Below are 19,577 nucleotides of genomic sequence, written 5' to 3'. Positions count from 1 at the left end.
GAGAGAGAATGGACAGACCTCAGTTTATTAGAGAGAATGGTGGACAGCCGGTGAATTTTTTTTGGACGTTCAAAGTTCTGTTCAAAGTATAGTTGTAGGCCTATTTAAATTGTTACTTATTAAATTGTATATTAAATTGTTATTGTTAAACAGTATTGTTCTTAAAATCTTCTAACCTTGTTACATTATCTGTTTCATTACTTATTTACTTAAGTAAACTCCTACTCAGTGACAGTAAGTGACGTCTTAAAATGTACAACTAAAGGTAATTGTAAAAGATCAGCAAAAAATACTATTTACAAAGAACATATAGCCTACATTTTTGGCTGAGCAAGAGCCCCTGGTGGTGCTGCTGGACTGGATGGAATGCCACATTGAAGACCTTAGAGTTTTCTGGCTGTGAGTGGGTCGGGATATAATCTGGGGGTGGGAGATGCCTGTCCCCACTGTCCACCACATCGTCCATCAGCGTTTGCAGGGCTGACAATCCATGGGCCACGGCTGCATGAAAAAACGAGCCATCACCGGTTTTGCTGCCGCCGAAGCCGCCTCTCCTCTTCCTCCAACAACAAATAAATAAATAAAATAATCTGTTGTCTCGTTTGTCTGTTGTGTAGTCTGTCTGCTTTTGTTTTTTCCGGGCTTGGGGGGCAAAAGTTATGACGTCGTGCCGCAATCAGGAAGTACTTCGAAGGCCAGACCGTCCCATTTACCAACGGCTGACGCAGCCTTTGCAGGATCCTCTAAAGCAGTTGCCTACGGAGTCCGCGTAGGCTGCGTCCTCCGAAGGATGCAGACCCTGAATTGGGACACAGTTTATGTCTCTCGGCTGGCCTGGGATTCCTCAAGAAGAGCTGCTGTCCGGTGAGAGGGAACTCTGGGTGTGCTTAGACGGCCCCCGATAAGCGGTTTGAAGATGGATGGAGCCAGAGGCATTTCCACAAACACACACACATCAATCAGTTGTAAGCAAATTAAATGAGAAAGCAAAGTTCAGCTGTAAGAAAATGTCCAGTGAGAGGACTTCAGGACTTTAGAAGGACTTCAATTCTTATTCCCCAAGCACACTGCTAACTACAGGCAGTGCCCTGGTAAATTTATCTGCCATTGAGCTGCATACCTATTTTCTTGTTGATCACGTGTATTGCATATACGGCAGTAGCAGCAGCCAACATTCTACTCATGTATGAGAGAACTACTTGCACAGTATTTTGTTTGATGAAAAATGGGCTGCTTACCCATGTACTGTGGTAGTGATGTCCTTTGTAGTTGTGAGCATGCTGCCATCTTGTGTATTTGTTCTGCCATTGAAAGATTTCTAACTGATGGAATCGTACTACTGTTAGTATCAGTAAATATTCAAGTGTACTTTGTTTTTCAGTGTTACATTTGTACGCAGTATTAACCTTTTTGTCATTTATGTGATTTGAGTCTGTCTTGTGCCTTTGTGCAATAAAGATTGGAAGAAGAATTAATACAGTAAATGTGGACAATAATACTTACTCAACTAGATGAAGATTCAGTACTTTAAACCCATAATTCAGCCAATTATTGTGAATTATTGTGAATATGCAAATTCTTTCATTTAAAAGGTCTTGTTACATCTTTATTAACCCAACATCTGCCTACTCATGTATGTAGGTATTTTTTTGAAAACAATGTTATTTTCTCTTTCTCTGAGCTAATGTTTGCAGTCCTAATTAGATCCAGCTTTTCCTGAGCAAAGCTTACGATGGCTTTTTAGGAATAGACTTGAAAAATATAATTTGACAGATTTGTAGATCGTTTTTAAGGAAGAATAAAGATGCATAGTTGCTTTTGTTTTCACAGACCAGTAACTGCCAGTGTTCTTTCAGTGACAGTGATTGGATCAAGCTGCCTGCCATTCATCCACAAGCACATAGCCTCAAGCCTTCCAGATTGTGGATCTCAGGCCTGTTCTAAGGCTACACTAAAAGCAACTATTAAAAGCTTTTCACCACATCTGCTCAATTCCGAATGTGAAGATTTTCTTTGGCCACAAGCAGAAGTTTTTAGTATATGAGCTCAGTAACATGAACAAGAAACATTGTTTCAAACAAATGCATTTTAATAAAACAAAAGCACATTTACTTGTGAGACTTGACATTTACACACAATGGCTTTAGTTTGGCTCTGCACAAGGGGGCTTAAATTATGTGGTTAATTTGGTAATAGTTATCACTGTCCACAGTTACATTGTAAGTGCTAATATGCTTATATGTTCCTTTTTTGCTGTCCCCTTCTGTGATCAAATTAAAGAGAAGGAGAATGTGTGTGTGTATAATCTACAGCTGGCACTCACAACTGCTTCCAATGGCAATACCAGGTGTATTAGCTGCACGCGAATAATGAGGAATATACACTGTATGTTTGGAAGTAGGATGTCATGTGACTGGGTTGATTAGTGACTTTTCTCCCATGGTCTCTAAAGAGAGGAACAGGTGGGAAAGCCCTCTCAACACTTAAAATCTCAAACGCTGAGATGAAGGAGTGCTCAGAGGGTGGAGGAGTGGTATTTGCAGTTAGTGGGGGCAGCAGTAAATGTTTGTTTTATGGATTTACTGTATGTATAATTGTGATATCTGCAGGTCTGTTTGGGTGTGCATCAGCGCTCTAATATGTGTGGAAGTGTGTGTGTATATGAATGGGTCTGCACAACTGAGGCGTGCAAAGGACGGCCAGGGCCCCCCAGACAAATGTGACCGCTTACCCTCTTGGTTGCCATGACAACTGTGAGATGGGAAAGACTGTTGGAATTGCCATTAAAAATGGAGAACAGCACACAACTGCATGCCTGCATACATACTGTTGTGTGTGTGTGTGTGAATATTTGTAGTATTTGGGTCATTTTAAGGATTTGAGCAATTATTTGTAGTTGGGTTATGGATGATGCAAATACTGTCCTTAGGTGCAAAAATATGTGTTAGTGAGAGCAAACTGAGACCAGCTGCACTGCCTGGTTTTTGCTGTTACAAATGTGCATTGTATCATGGCAATGAAGAAGGAGGGCAGCTTCATAGTTAATAGCCAGGCTTTACTTTGCCCATTGACTATAATGACAAAAGATGTCATACCTTGACTTTTATTGGTGTGGCAAACATGCAAAATGTACCAAAACTGGGATGCAGTTTAAATGCAATTGCATTTACAATGCAAAATAACACCTGTGGTGCAATTTGTTGCAGCATGTTCATGGAGTTGAAATATGCTCACTTACATTTTATGCTTCACAGTAAAGAAATGTCTGCACTCATTGAAATGAAGACTGAAGCCAGAATATGGTAATCTCACAGAAACCCTGCGCCATGGTGATGTCACAGTGCAAATGCACACACATACTCCCCGAAGGCAATGTTCAGAGTGACTAGAACAGATGACGTCCTTCCAGTTGCATCAACAGAACTGTGATGTAAACCATGGATAATATTTCAATGTCAGTGGTGACATTAATAAGACATAGCAGGATAACATTATGTCATAGCAGGATAACATTATGTCAGCCCATTGTATATCCTGACAAAATTAACCATTTAATTTATAAAATAATTTACCACTTTGGATAGGTTTTATGACGAAATCGTTTCAATGGTGACAGTGACCTTTGAAAGTGGAGCTAATGGTGCAAAAGCTAAAGGGACTTGGTATTGTATTCAATTGTGTTATATGAATTTTAGTGCATGAAATATATTTGTGTGCAGATAGGCGGCCATTGTATCATATTTGCACTGTGTTCACTGACCTTTAAGGGCTCTGTGAGATTACATTACGAAGACGATTACACATGAGAAGCGAGAATGGTAAGAAAGACTAAAGATTAAGACTGTTTTGTATTATTTATCTCCTGCAAATGTAAGTCTACATTATTTGTCCTGACATGGGTAGCACATTTTGGCAGGCAACAAATTGAGTCTTTACTGTTGATAATTGTTTTTGTTGCCTATGATGATTGAAAAATATGCAGCTTTGGGGGCATTTAGATATTTTGTGGGATATTGGATAGTTCCACTTTTTATATCCCTCCTTAGATACCCTGAGCATTACTGCATTGCTAATGTGTTTTTATCCCTTTGTCTTTGGGTGCATTTGGTTGCTTGTGTTGAGTCATAGTGCCACTATGAGCTTTTACTCATAATAAATATAAAGGCTGCCTCCTGTACCTTAGAGCTGTAGTTTAATCACACAAATAGGCTGCCCAGACCACTTTTTTTGTGTATGAAATACATTGTGTGTGTGTGTGTCAATCCCCTTTTCAGAGTTTCTGAAAGAGCACCCCTAGGTCTCTTATGTTCTTGTAGATAGGAGTTTGAGCTACATTTTTCTAAAAGATTTACCAACTAAATAGATAGTATTCTGCCACTCTGAACATTTTAAGAAAATAATTTGGGGTCTGAATGTGCTCTGTGCCATTTCCAATGATTGCTCTGTTGTTATTTTTTGTGACCTGTTTTTGAATTTCACAGATCCTGCCAAAATTTGAAGAAATATTTATGGTGTCACAATCCACCACTTCTTCACATCCTCCTTTGTGCCTTCTCCTCTACTTTCTCTCTACACAAATGTGGTTCAGATTTAATAGTATTCTTTGCTACACAAAAGCAAAACTTTTTTGTTTTGTGTGCTTAAGGCCTTCACTCCTATAGAAATGATTTGATGAAATCGATGTAGATAATAGATTTAAATGGAAAAAAAAGACAGAAGCTGAGAAATATTTCTTCAGCTCAAAAAATATATGAGCAATTGTAGTACAGAAGAGAGTCCACTGTATTTATCATCAAACGGATAAACACAGAACAAATGCAGGGCAAAAAAACACCCAAGAAAAGAGTGGGATTATTTATGACTGATGCAAATGAAAGTCTCCAGCTCCCTCTGCTGCTTTAGGCTTTTGTCTTCCCTCACTAATCCTTCCCATATCCCCCTTCTTTCTCTTCTTCCATATCACACTTGGCCTATACACACATCCAGCTGTGATCCACATTGCTTCTGTCTATGATCTTGTTGAAGCTTCATGTCAGCATAAATGTGTGTACATATTAAAGACAGCAGCCAGTGTATGGAGTCGGAGGCAGCAGAGTCTATAGGTTAACTTCAACATTTATCCTGCATGGTGACCATCTCCTTTTAGTGCAAGCAGCTTTTATATTTTACTGTCTAATGTCTGTATGCTAATGAGTAGTTTCTCCTAAAGTGGCTCTGCAGCTCCAACTACATGGTGGAAGTGAATTTTGTAGCTTTGGAGGCTCCTGTAAGTGAATCTGTTATTCCTTATCATTGTTTATCTTGGAATACCGTTCGCATATCTTCTTATCAGCATTTATCTTTTCTCACTTACCCCCTCCCTCCTTCTCAGAATATCTTTTCCCTTTATATCCCTGCAGCACTTTGCTTACATCCATCTTACTGTGCTATTTATCCCTTTCTTACCATATCATTCCCATCTCATTTACAGCTTTCCATTTTCACTCTCATCCCTTCAATGGTGTTTTTCTCTTCAAGGAGCCATTCTCTCCCTGGCACCAGTTGGTTGTTGGTTACCACGACAACCTCCTGAGCCAAGTTATTTATAGCAGCAGATCAGCATGAGTCTCATACAATACAGGCCATATGAAGACGCGTTTTTGTCAGTGTTTTTAATATTGTTTTATTTTTATATTTGTGCTAGTGTGTTTTAACAAAATAGTTGGCCAAAAGGCCTAAGTATCAGTTGAGAGGTGGTCTGGTGGGCGCACAGGAGAGGGGATGGAAGTGGAGGAGGGGAGGGTATGGGAGAGAGGAGAAGAGGAGAGGATAGGAGAGAGCCATTCTGCAGTTATACTACCATGGGAAAAAAATGACAGGTGGAGAGGGAAACATAGCATAGCTGAGGTAATAGCTTTAGCCACACCTTTATTAATGACTAATTCAAGTTATGACTAAGATTTATTAAACTGCTTTTATAAAGTAAATAAAAGCTGGACCTTAAGGGTAGAGAGGGTGTCTACCTCCAGAACCCAAGCAGGGAGCAATAGAGATGCCTTAAGGTTTGGCCTTTCTTTCTACTTGAAGATTCTGGGAACCACAAGACAACTCACTGTGAAGGTGAAGTGTTCTGTTGGAATGTACATAACCAGATAGAAAGGAGCTTAGCCACTAAGGGACTGAAGAGAACTTCAAATTAGATTTTACAAGAAGTCGCCAGTAGTCTTGATGCAGCATCTTGGATGATGCATTAGAGTAGCTTACCCTGACTGAATCCTGACTAGAAAACTTAACACACTATTGCTATGCAGATGGCCACATACCTGAAATGCAAATGCCTTTCCAAGCATTATAGAAGTAAAGGAAAGGTTTGACATGCCCTCCAAAAACACACATATCAAAGTGGGTTTCTCATGTTGAGGTCTAATTACAGTAAAAGCCTGCAGTGCATACCCTGCTACTTGAGACAAGTTAACGAAACATGTATGTGTGTGTATGTGAAAAGCTGTGTCTCTCCACCATTGATTGTAGCCAAGGCTAGTCCTTCATGGCTAGCCTGTAAAGTTACCATGGAAACGAACCCTGTGCATAGGAGCAGCAGAGAAACTAAACACCCTTCAATCAATAAGACTCTTAAGTAATGGGTCAATAGACAAACATACTCACTATGCCAGTAGCCTCACTGTAACGCTAAAGCTGCATCAATGAGTAGTTGCACTATTTCAGCCTCTTTTTCAGGTGGCAGTGAATAAGACAGACAAAAGAGGAAAGAGAGAGGAGGAGTCTCTTTAAGACCCACACAGAGTGCTGGAAAGAGGAGTCAGAGCAGTTGGTATGTGAAAATATGATTGTTTTCCTAAAACAATTATTGATCAACAGTAATGACACTTCTACAGATAAAGTAAAAACAGCTAATGGTTGTTTTCAGGTTCACATGGGTTTCTGTTATAAGCTGCTCTGGCCTTATAGAGGACCTTTTTTATAAACTATTTACTACCTTTACATCTTTCGCAATGTCTGGATTTGTGAAGTTTGTAAAAAGCTAGCCTTTTCAGAAGGGCAACGGTATCTACAGCTGTGTGCACTGTACCTGCACCTTACATGCACCTTGTTGTTGATTGTTAGTAATTCTGAGTAATTTGTTTACTGCTGAAATGAGCACAGTCTCATTGTGTCCTACAACAACCACAATGCTTTGCATCATTATCCTCACCAGGATGCTGCTGTACTCTATACGCCTTGAGACTACGTTTGAGACCTGCTGTGTTATAATTATATTGGACATTGTCTTGGCAATATTTTTCAGAAGTCATCCACATCATCTTAATCTCAGTAAATATATGAAGCAGCACTGATACCGTCTTTCTTACTTATAAAACCTCTGGGTTGTCTGGAAGTGTAAGGGGCAGGGTGGCCTGGAATATTGAGTCTAGACAGCCTACTTTCTTGTAAAGTCCCCACATTGAATTAAATATGCTCCAGTGGAGTCGAGAGCACGTCTTGTCTCCGCCCCCGACAAGACACACAGTATCCACCCTCATGGGCTCGCACGCTGCGTGATCTACATCACAAACCGTGAGCGGCTGAAGCTCGGCTGATCCGATGGAGTAGTACTACTAGTAGTGGGGGTGCTCGTGGCTTCTTTTCGCCCCTTTCTTCTTTAATGGAGTCGTCTTTTTTCAGGATTACTGCTTCATGCAATCGCGGTAAGTGTGATGCCTGCAGATGCTGTGCACAAGAAATACGGGAAGACGGACTGTGTTGCTATTGTCTGTTGCTGCGGCAGGTTCGGACCATAATCAAGTCACAGTTCTAATGTGGTAAACGTAAATAACTTGTGGATGTTGTGAGATGAACCGACTTCGCTGCAGATTCAGTGATGTGCGTAAAAAATAGCGTTTTATCATCGGTATTTGAAACAGACACCTGTCTCTACCAGCAACAGTGACTTCCTTCTGCCGCATACTGACGCGCAAAAAAATGTGATTTTTGAGGATATAATTTACCTTAGTGATGCGCACCACTCATCGGCAACATAAAAATAGTAAGCGTGCAAATGTGTCGCTTCCATTACCAAGCTAATGTGCTTTCAGATGAGCTGGAAAAAGCGTCCTCTCTCCCCGCCCCCCACATCACAAGCTAGCTATTCCTTCTCAAACTGCCCACGAGACAGGCACGGCGCAGTTTATGCTAAGATCGCCGAATGACTGTAATCCCTGAATGTTACTGAGAAAGGTACTGAGGAGCTGTAGGCTACCCTTGAAATGAATAGTGCACCATGTTTATGATGGCTTCTTCTGTCATGATTCAGAAAGCTGTACCAAGGAGGTGCAGCCTAGGCCTGAGACAAGAACTGAATATAGGGTACGCATATTTTCTTAGTGAAATGATTAGTGGTTAGTGCTTTAGAAGTAAATTAACACAAGAAAATGTAAATACCTCTGATAACTGGCAAAGTTAACCCTTGCAAATGTCCCATCTGACCCTCTACAGCTTCTATATGTGACTGCTTTGGTCAAAATGCCTTCATGTATTTACTGTAAAAATGGATTGAAGCATTGCATTTTTCAGCCCTGATGCGCAGCAGCCTCATCATATTCTCTCCTCAAATGGACATCTAAATTCCATACCTTCCCAGAGAAAACAAGTACACATAGCCTTCACTAAAAACTGTGTGCAATGTGTGTGTCTAACTTAGCTAGGAAAAAAACATCACAGCTTCACAGAGATGCACACATTTGTACCAGCTATTTGTAGTCCGTTTGTCAGTGTATTTGTCTGTTCGTATATATATCTCCCTGTAGCAGACAAATAATTATATTCAGCAGACAGATGGCAGGTGGCTGGACATCAGGTGATCCTTTTTTTCTTGGCTGTCAAGAGGATTCACTGAAGACATCTCTTGGCCTGGACTACAGGATACCCACCATGCCATTTTTAATCATGGGAAATGTGACATGTATATGTGCAGTGAATGCATGTGTAAGAGTCTTCTGCACTGTGGTAAATGCCTTGGCTTGTATTGGGTCTTGGTGTGTGTGTGTGTGTGTGTTAGTTTCCATGAAATTATGTCTGTTTTTAACCAATCAGATAACACGGCACACTGAGGTCACAATAACATGTTTTGCCTGGCAATGATATACTTGATATGTGATCAACAGCAGTAAAAAAAAAAAAAAAAAAGTCACCTGATGACAGTGGTTAGTTAGCACTGTCGCCTCACAGCAAGAAGGTTCCTTGTTCAATTCTGACTAGATGACTGGCTTTTCTGTGTGGAGTTTGCACGTTCTCCCTGTGCCTGTGTTTTCTCCGGTCAATTGGTCACTCTAAATTGCCCATAGGTGTGAGTGTGAATGGTTGTCTGTCTGTATGTTACCCTGTGATGGACTGGTGACCTGTCCAGGGTGTACCCCGCCTCCCCACCTAGATAGCTGGGATAGGCTCCAGCCTCCCTGCACTGCAGGAAACGGGTTCGGATAATGGATGGATGAATGTCACCTGATGTCAGTGACTGTATGAAGATTTTTAGATTATTTTACCATACCCAATAAACCTAGAGAAAAATGCATAATTAAGAAGAAAAAAGCATAGATAAGTCGCACCGGAGTATAAGTCGCACCAGCCAAAAAATGCGTAATGAAGAAGAAAAAAACCATAGATAAGTCGCACCAGCAGGCCAGCGTTAATCACTTCGTTTTAGCGTAAGGTTGCCTCGTGAATTCCTCTTAAATGGTACGGCTGCAGGACATTGAGAGTGGGGACACACGCATCAACAAGTTCTCACACTGAGAAACGATTAGCTTCACCGCACAGAAATTCCTATAAATATCCTGTAAATTAATAAAAGGCAGACTATTGTGCGCTCATATAGCTGTCTGGAATTATCATTCATATCATTAGGGCCCGAGCACCGAATGGTGCAAGAGCAAGAGGTATCGCGATTTTGACCCCCTGAACGTGCTCAAAAACTCACCAAATTTGGCACAAAATTGTCCCCCGACGAAACCGCAACTTGACACTGTCGCCATTCGTGGGCGTGCCCACATGACTCTGCAGCGCCCCCTAAAGTGAGACTTCAGACTTGGTACACACATGTATCGCCATGTGACGAGAAAAAAAGCCTCTTGGACGAAAATTCCACGATGTACAGGAAGTCTGCCATTTTGAAAAAACCACGCCTTGTTCCACTTTGCACACCCCGCAGTTTTGCGAACTCCTCCCACATACTTCATCCGATGTGGATGAAAAAAATCAGGCATGCTGAGCCTGTCATTCTGAACAGATTGATATGCTAATGACCACAAACTCTCATAGCGCCACCTACTGGTGGTATGAATTGTGTTCAGGCTGATTATCCATGTTCCACACCTTGTATTTGAACGAACTCCTCCTAGGGAAATACTCTGACAAACCTGTGATTTTGTCACCTGGTTCTGAAGACATGGCTGAGCAAAAGTTATCAAAAACGCAGCTCGATATTACACCGTGTGGGCGGGGCATCGCCACAAAGGTGACCCTTCGCCACCATAGAGAAAGCTGCTGTGTTTCTAGATTTGTTCATCCTACCTGCCTCTTACTCTATCATGACATCAGCCCCTGTGCACCTTTTCATATCACCTCATCGTCACATGTGGGCGTGGCCACATAGCTCAGCAGCGCCCCCTGGAATGAGATCTGCTTCCCCGTTTGACCTACAGACACGAAAATAGATACGCATATGTATCACCTCTAGACAACAAAAAAAGTCTCTTGGAGGTATCCTCTAAAACGCACAGGAAGTCCGCCATTTTGAAAAAACTGCGCCATTTTGCATTTTTCACTCCCCGCGCTTTTACGAACTCCTCCTACAGGATTTCTCCAATCCACCTGAAACTTGGTCTGCTTACTCTTAAGGTATTAGGGACCACAAGTTATCAAAAACGCAGCACTTCGTCACACGGTCTGGCCGTGGCGCCGCCACAAAGTTGACCCTTCGCCAACGCACAGGAAATAGATGTCTTTTTGGCTGTATCTCCTAAACACTTCATCCTATGTGGATGAAACTTTACAGTCATGCTGAACATCGGACGCTGCACAGATTGACATGCTGATATGCTACAGTCACTGCGCCACCTACTGGCCAGAGGACCTGTCTTTTGTACATGTGTGTTTTGCTGTACTCTTCTGCCCTGCAGACCACAGCTCGTGCCGGTACAGCTGGGACAGAGGTCGTGGGACGATAGGGGAGGCGGCGGCTGCCGGTCCCGCGGACCGCAAGGGCTGCGAGGGCCCGTCATCGCTGCTTGCAGCTTTAATTATTATTATTACTGTTATCATTGTTAATATTATTAATGATTAATAATTAATATTGACGTTTATATTAATATTAATATTATGAGTAGTGGTAGGCCTATTACCATAGCTTATCTGAGCATAGTCAATGGAGTTAAGTCACACCAACTATCATGTCATGAGCAACAGAGCCAAACAACACGCACTCTACCTGCTGGTGGGAGTGGGCTCACCTGTATGTGTGCATGTGTCTGCATATGTGTTTTGCTTCAGAGCCCTGCATGCTGTAACCAGCGTCCAAGCCCTGCAGCACTGTGACGCACCGTGGCGACGCAGACAGTGAGCTGACCGTGGTCTGCTCAGAACATCATGTAAACGTTACACAATGAGTTAAAAAATAAGAACTACCTGTTGATTTGACACATTTTTAGACAGAAGCCGCGGGCCATATTAAATCCGACGGCCGGACTTTGCACTCTTTATACGCTACGGCACACCGGAGTGACGCCTTTTGTCATCCAGTCTCTTTGGCAGCGAGAGGGAGAGAAAGAGAGAGAGGAAAACAAATGAGCATGCAAATGTAATTTATTGCGGCCGAAAAAGGTATCGAGCCCATTTTAAGTTATTGTGCAATTAATTGATTTATTGCTTATCGCAACAGGCTTAGGTAGGAAGAGAACCGTCAGGAGAGGGACAGAGCAGCTACCATTATATCTGTAATGGGACGTCAGGACACAAGGCTAATTAATTGTATATTTTTTCATATACAAGTCGCACCTGAGTATAAGTCGCATACCCAGCCAGAGGATGAAAAATAAAAGCGCGACTTATAGTCCGGAAAATACGGTACTCATTACCTGACTGCCACAGTTTTATGTAGTCCCCTGCAGTCTTTTTTGAGATTGTTGCGACCTAGAATGCCTAATTTTGCAGCAGCTTTTTCAACAAATTGCAATGAACGTTGGCGTTTTTAGATGCTTGTTGTGGTGAAATCTGGGGGCCATGCAAAAAAGTTATAATCTACCTTCATGAAGAATGCTTGGATACTGCTTTTTGCGTTCCTTTTGCTGTTATTGTTGTGGGCAAATGTGACACATTTGTATCGCACATGACATGTTTGCTACATCTTCTAAACTGATCTTGTGGGAGTTGACAGTGTTATAGGAGCGGCATGTCTCCTTTAAGAGGCTGGGCAGTGAGTGCATGTGTGCGTGTACCTGTGACGGATAGAAGGAGGTTGTATGCCTGTGAGCGTGGCAGTTCGTTTTGTTATCAAATGTTCAATTATTCAAATTAGGTGATGAGTCATTTGTCAACTTTTATGACAGCCGTTACAGTTATATTTATCATTACCGGCGATATGATGAAAATTACTGTGATTAAAATTTTGGCCATTACTGCCCATCTCTATTTTGAAGGGTTGCCTTGATGATGTCAGTTCCTTTTCTTACCAGGTGACTATATTCAGTTTTGGACATGGAAACATAACCAGATTTATACTGGAAACCCAAATACACGTCCACACCAGTGAATATGCCGAAAAGCATTTTTGTTCCTTTTCTCAATGAACTTTTGCATTCCTTTATCTCTCATGTAGAAAAGTATGCACTGTTGACTGAGTGTGATCATTGTGCCTTGATTTTTGACCTTCATGCTCACATGTACTGCCATCTGGAGCACCAAATTTTAGGAGGACTGATACGAGTGCTATGTTGTTACTTTGTAAAATTGTCTCATCTTTATGTGCTCTGTGGCTTAGTCATGTGATGTATTCTCTGCAATAGGTGAAAAAATATCTAGATATATTGGTCAAACTGGGTTGGACCTTGTTGGTGTATTAATATTTGTCCACAATCTTCAACCCAGTCTCCAGCATGGAATGTTGGACATTAAACATTTCTGCAAGCCACAGATACATTACACCAGGGGTCACCAACACGGTGACCGCGGGCACCAGGTCGCCCCCAAGGACCACAAGAGTCGCCCGCTGGCCTGTTCTAAAAATAGCACAACTTACCAGTGAGCTGCGTCTAAAATTTAATTTTATTCTGTTGTTATTCTTTTTTAATTACACTTGTATTTAGATAGATGTGAAAATGACCATCTTTGAAATAAATACTAAAAAATGTATTATATATGTAGCTTAGGCAAACTCCTATTAGTTCAAACTCCTATTTAGTTCAAAGGTTAGATAGTGCGCATGTCAAAACTTAAGCCCTTGTGGCGAGTAAGCTAGTAGGCGCAGCGAAGATGGAGAGCTGAAGGCAGTTTCTAACCCCAAAAACATACATGGCAGAAAAAAGAAAGAAAACGTATCACTTTCACAGTGAATGGGAGGAAGAGTTCTTTTTTACTACTGTAAAAGAAACATGTGTGTGTCTCATTTGTGGAGCGACTGTGGCGACAGCAAAGCGGCACAATGTCGAGAGACACTTCACTACATGTCACAGGAGCTATCATGCTAACTACCCACCGGGAAGCGCGCTACGGGCAGAAAAAGCCCATGAACTAAAGGCGTCTTTGGGTAAGCAGCAGGGGTTTTCAGACGGAGAAGTTTTCAAAGAAGCAATGATGATAATCGCTAACACTGTACTTAAAGACGAGAAAAATGGAACTGATTTAATCTCCACTCTCTCCGATGTCCAACTGGGGGCATCTACGATGGCTAGACGACTGTCAGCTATGTCCGGTAACTTGGCCGATCAGTTGGACCGGGATCTGGCGAAGTGCAGGTGGTTTAGCATACAGTGCGACGAGTCTGTGGATAGCAGCAGCACAGCGCAGCTGTTGGTCTTTATCCAGATGGTGTTTGAAGATTTCTCCACAAAAGAAGAACTCCTCACACTACTGCCCCTAAAGACAACTACGAGGGGAGCTGACATTTATAACGCGGTGAAGGAGTATTTCGTGCAGAAAAAGGTACCACTGGAAAAGCTGGTAGCAGTAACTACAGACGGGGCTCCTGCTATGATCGGCCGACATACAGGTTTCATTGCTCACTGTAAAGGTGACCCAGACTTCCCCAAATTTCTGCATTACCATTGCATCATTCACCAGCAGGCGATCTGTGCCAAAGTGATCGGCTTTGATCACGTAATGACTCCCGTTGTGAAAATCATAAACAGCATCCGCTCCAAAGCGAAACAACACAGAACATTCAAGCTGCTATTGGAGGAGATGTCAGCTGAATATGGTGACCTGCTGCTACACACAGAAATCCGATGGCTCAGCAGAGGACGAGTTTTACTTCGTTTTTTGTCACTTTTGGGTGAAATCAAAGAGTTCATGCAGTCCAGAGGTGAAGATGCCTCCCTGCTGGAGGACACAGAGTGGACACTTGACCTTGCATTTTTAACGGACATTACTGGGAAACTAAACCACCTGAACCTCGAGCTGCAAGGCAAAGATAAGACTGTTGTTGATATGATAAGTGCTTTAAATGCATTTAAAGCTAAGATGAACATTTTCTCTGTGTATTTGCAGACAAAAAAGGTGCTGCACTTTCCCTCTGTGCAGTCTGTGTTGCAAGACAATGCTTCTGCATCTGAGACATTTGACAAAGCTGCAGAAAAGTACTGTCAAGTCATACACAGACTTGGGCAAGAGTGTGAGAATAGGTTTTGTGACCTTGATCAGCTTGAGCCATGTGTGTCATTCATTTCCAATCCTTTCCTGAACGTGGACATAACATGCATTGCTGAGCAACAAGTGAAACATTCAGCTTAGATGCTGGACAGGTTGAGATTGAAATCATAACCTTGCAAAATGACCTCCACCTCAAAGCCAGCCAGACTGCACCAAACTTTTGGTGCCTTGTTGACAAAGAAAAGTACAGTGGAGTATGCACAGCAGCCATGAAGGTTGCCAGTCTGGTTTGTTCAACATATCTCTGTGAATCTGCATTTTCTGACATGAACTTCATCAAGAACAAACATAGAACACGCTGATGCACTGATGCACACCTGCAAGACTCACTCAGAGTTGCAGTGTCAAGTTACACACCAGATTACAATACACTGGTGAACAGCATGCAATGCCAGTCTTCCCACTAACAATCAGATGTTGTCAGTGGCAACATGGCAGTGTCATGGCAAAGGTGAATTAAAATATTGAAAAAAGTTTGTTCATGGAATGTAAGAGAAATAGTTTTGTTTTGTAAACATTCCAAAATTTATATTTTTTTGAAACATGGTGCAGCATTGTTCATGATTTGTTAATATTATTAAGGGTGTGTCTGTGGCTAAGGAAAATGGCACATTTCTTCTATAAAATATTGTAGAAGTGATCATCTGAAAATGTAAAAGAAAATGCTGAGATAATAGAATTAAAGTATTGAATATATCTGGTATTTTCCCCCCTTGTTGTCATTGTTGATCATTATTATAAGAAATCATTAATGTGATCAGTGTCTTCACATAGGTATCTAAAAATTCTATAAAACTAAAGGCAAAGAGAGCAGATTTGTTATTTCATAGGAGTGGTTGCCCTTTGTATGACTCGATACCTATGAAGTAGCTCACAGTTTAAAAAAGGTTGGAACCGGCTGTTCTGTTAATTGTATGTCTGTAATGTCATGTCAATTTATAGCCTTACTTTTAGAATACATAGATTACTTTGTTTTACATTTACCTTATTTTATTTTTTTATACCCTTCCATGCTTCTTATTTCATGTTAACTGTTATACGTTTTATGTACGCACCAATCACTAAGGCAAATTTCTAGTAATGTGAAACCTTTTCACTTACATTGCAATAAACACAATTCTGATTCTGATTATTTGTGACCTTTAACTGCTTATTTTGAGTAAATAAATAAACACATTCTTGCATTTGACTTCCAGCTGTCAGAAGTTTGAATGTGGCAAAAATAATAAAAGCTCTTAAAAACATCACTTTTTTGTTGTCTGTAAAAATGTGTGCCACAGCTGTGACTTTGCAGAGAAGCTAAATAAGCTGCATTAGAAACAGTTATACAGCTAAAATATGTTCCTCTTCTCATCTTAAATCTGAAGGTGAAAGAGAAGAGGGTGACTTACTTTAGTGCAGAGCATCCTACTGTCAGTGACAAAATGACAAAAAATAAAAACAGAGACACCTGCAAATGCATTATGTTGGTTAAAAGAGAAGGACATATTGTAGTAAGGGTGCAAAGCAATGACCTTTGAATCTAGGACCTCTGCTAATTCCACACTAGAGATTGACTGGTGATCACATGCAATTACACACACATCACACAGGCAGCTACACACGTGCAACACTCATTCCATGGTGCATTACTATAGGTGCAACAGAGATGATAACACAATAGTTTGTCATTGTGATGTCTCCAGTCCAGGGAATGATTGGCCCTAAAGGATAAGTCCCTGTCCCTGGAAATTGAATAGCAATAGGCATGAGATCACAATGATAGTGACAATGATATCATAATAATATTTCAGTTACAGTTGCAGGTTCTCTGCCCAGTTTATTAAAAAAACAACCCTAAAAAGCCATGCACAGCCATTGGTGTCGTAAATGTAGGTTTGTTAAAGAACAGACAGCCTTGAGATTGTTTACTAAGAAGGAGGCAGGAAATCAAAATACATTGTTTAGTCCCTAAACTGAGAAGGAATCAAGTGTAATCCATGTGATGGTTATGACTGCTAATCTTGCACTTTAAAATAAAGCAACAGTCCCCCTTAACTAAGAAACGTAAAATGACTGTCTTACTCCATCCAACCTCAGCACCAATGACTTGTTGGGAGAGGCCTTGCTTGTGCAGCTCAACAGACAAAAAGCCTTTTTGCCACTGACATCAGAGTCATGGCAGCTTGTTTAAGTTTAAATGCTGTTTTCAATGAATTGCCTACTTGTCTATTTTCCTTTTTTTCTTCTTTTCTGCATTTTGAAGCTCTATTTGCAATCTCGTTATGACCCACTTGCCTGAAATGCAAATACTAATTTGTCCCCTGGTCTTAATATTTTGTTCAGGAGTATATGTTTTTCTGGCCATCTGGTGAAAATGAGGCCGTTTACAGTACAAACACTGTCACTGTGGGCTGTCTGCTCCTGAATTTCAAACCACAACAACATGGCCATGTTCTAAGAATTTCTCTTATATCTTTAAAATAATGAAGCAAAGTGTGTTTCTGATCTGAACATCTGAGCCAAGAAACAAACGGTACTAATTCTAAAACTGGATATATTTTAGATCAGTATAGGCTGGGTTGTATTTTTGTGCGTTTTGTTTCCACACATCATATCACATTTGACTTTAATATAGTGTTCATCCCTGCCCCTGGCACTGCTTTTTGGAAGACATTTTTTTATGCTTGCATAGGTATTTTTGGGATGGAATGTATCTTGTATCTTGTCTTAATCTCTAATCTGTTACAAATTTACTATAGAAACAGACAGCATCCCCTCCTGTTTTACGTCATTTCTCCCAGTCAGTTGATTATTAAATCTGTTCTTCTCTTTCATCTGGATGTTCTGTTGTAGAGTAGACCTTGCTTTCTTCTATTATGACTTCTCTTTCTGGGCTAATGTTGTTTTGTTGCTTCTTTTTTGGGGGCAATTATGCTGCTCTATATATTTCTGGAGCCCTGCAATGGCATCTATACTTGTGTTCATGAGGCCTTTGATACCAGCCAAGCTGCCTTTTGAGAGGCCACTCTTGTCTCTTGAAGCTGACATCTGTTCTTCTGTCTTTTACAGAATAGGAAAAAAACACTCCTTTGTATGTTGAAACTGTGATGTAGTAATAAGTCAAGTAATCAAGTTTACAGTGTAACTGTTGCATTGCCAATATTTTTTGGTGATCGTCCATTAACTGCAAAAAAACATCAATCTCCTGTTCAACTGTCCTTGAACATGAGGCTGAGACTCTGTTGAAGACACATTGAAGGTTGCACAGGTCTACAAGATAAAATCCATTTCAACATGTTCTTATGCAGCCATGCATTCTCAGGTGTCGAAAGGTTTTATATAGTTCAATTGTCGCTGTGTACAGTTAACCTGTGCAGACTGGTTAGAGTGTTAAATGAGATGGGAGAGGCAGTGAGTTATTAGACCTGTCAATGTCAGTTAGTGTTTTACACAGAGAAAAACAGGCTGCCAAACTATAATATGAAACCTATCTTAGCATTTTCTTTTATTAATTTTGGCCAAAAATATACATAATTTTGCGGGCCATCAGTCCTTCCATTGCCATTTTCATAAGAGGATAGAGGAGGGAAGAGGATATTTTTATTATTTTTAGTAATACACTTGCAGAAAGCAATCATATTTGTCCACACCAATACTAGTAAGCATATTAACAATTCAAACCTATCCCTTTAAGATCCATTTTAAGGTACATTTAGAATAGATTTTTAAAAATGTATAATTACTTTGTGATTATTATTGCATGTTTTGGACAATGGATAAAACATTTTAATTAATTGACAGCCCTGTCTAAAACATATTTAAGCTTGTGTGCTTCTACTCATCTTTCCAGTACAGAAGCTATTGTTTAGAAAAAGCTCAAGGATGAACAGCAAATAAAATGTACAAACCAGTTTTCTCAAACTTGGCTTTAAGAAACCTCTGCATCACCACTGCAGTTTGCTGCAGTTCAGTATTAGAGGTGTGGATTTTCAGGGGCCGACAATTTGATTATAAGTCGATTATCGATGCATATTAATAAAAAACTTTTCAGCACTATTTTTTCCCTCAATGAGTTCCTACTGATCACTTGTTAAACAAGAGATGAATTTATTTTATAGTTCTTTATCTTTGAACTAATAGAAGGCATGCACACTATAATGTTGCAATTGCACTGAATCAAAAATATGTCCTCGCTTATTCAGACAAAACTAAAATATTTCACTGTACCAACATAGCAATGCATTTTATAGAAAAAAAATTTAATATATTGTAACAACCTCCCAAAATCAATAAAAGTTTTGTTACCTTTAAGCAGGGTTATCAGGCTCTCCCGTACTATACTCTCTTTCTACTTTGTCATTGCATAAACCACAGACCCATTAGAGGGATGTTTTCTGCTGTATTCATTCAAAAATCATATTTCCATCACAACACAAATAACCCCACAACCCGACCCATATTTACAAATAATTGTCCGCTCCGTCCTAAACCAAATGTCCACTGGCAAACAGACAGATAAACAAAGTCACTCCAGCCCCGCTCCACGCGGGTGTTCCTCTCCACCAGCGTGTCCGGGGTTCAACAAACGAAAATAGAAAAATAGAGGAAAGAGTCCGCCGTCAGGGTCCATAACAAAGGAATCCTCTCACCCGTTACGGTCCGTAGTATTCCTTAATTTACTCACGGGTCCCTCATAGTCT

At 40.7% G+C, this 19,577-nt stretch overlaps 1 protein-coding gene across 1 annotated transcript in view; it reads left to right on the top strand.

Moving 5' to 3' along the window:
- Nucleotides 1–7,545: 7,545 nt before the first annotated feature.
- plppr1 (phospholipid phosphatase related 1) overlaps nt 7,546–19,577 on the top strand; it is a 68,557-nt gene continuing 56,525 nt past the window's right edge. Inside the window, exon 1 of the mRNA XM_028418364.1 lies at nt 7,546–7,685. The gene's annotated coding sequence lies outside the window, so the exon portion shown is untranslated. The remainder of the gene's footprint in view (nt 7,686–19,577) is intronic.

This window comes from Parambassis ranga, chromosome 12 (genome assembly GCF_900634625.1).
Source record: "Parambassis ranga chromosome 12, fParRan2.1, whole genome shotgun sequence".
Classification (NCBI taxonomy): domain Eukaryota; kingdom Metazoa; phylum Chordata; class Actinopteri; family Ambassidae; genus Parambassis; species Parambassis ranga.
The sequence above is the reverse complement of the archived record's forward strand: the minus strand, read 5'-3'. Positions and strand labels throughout refer to the sequence as shown.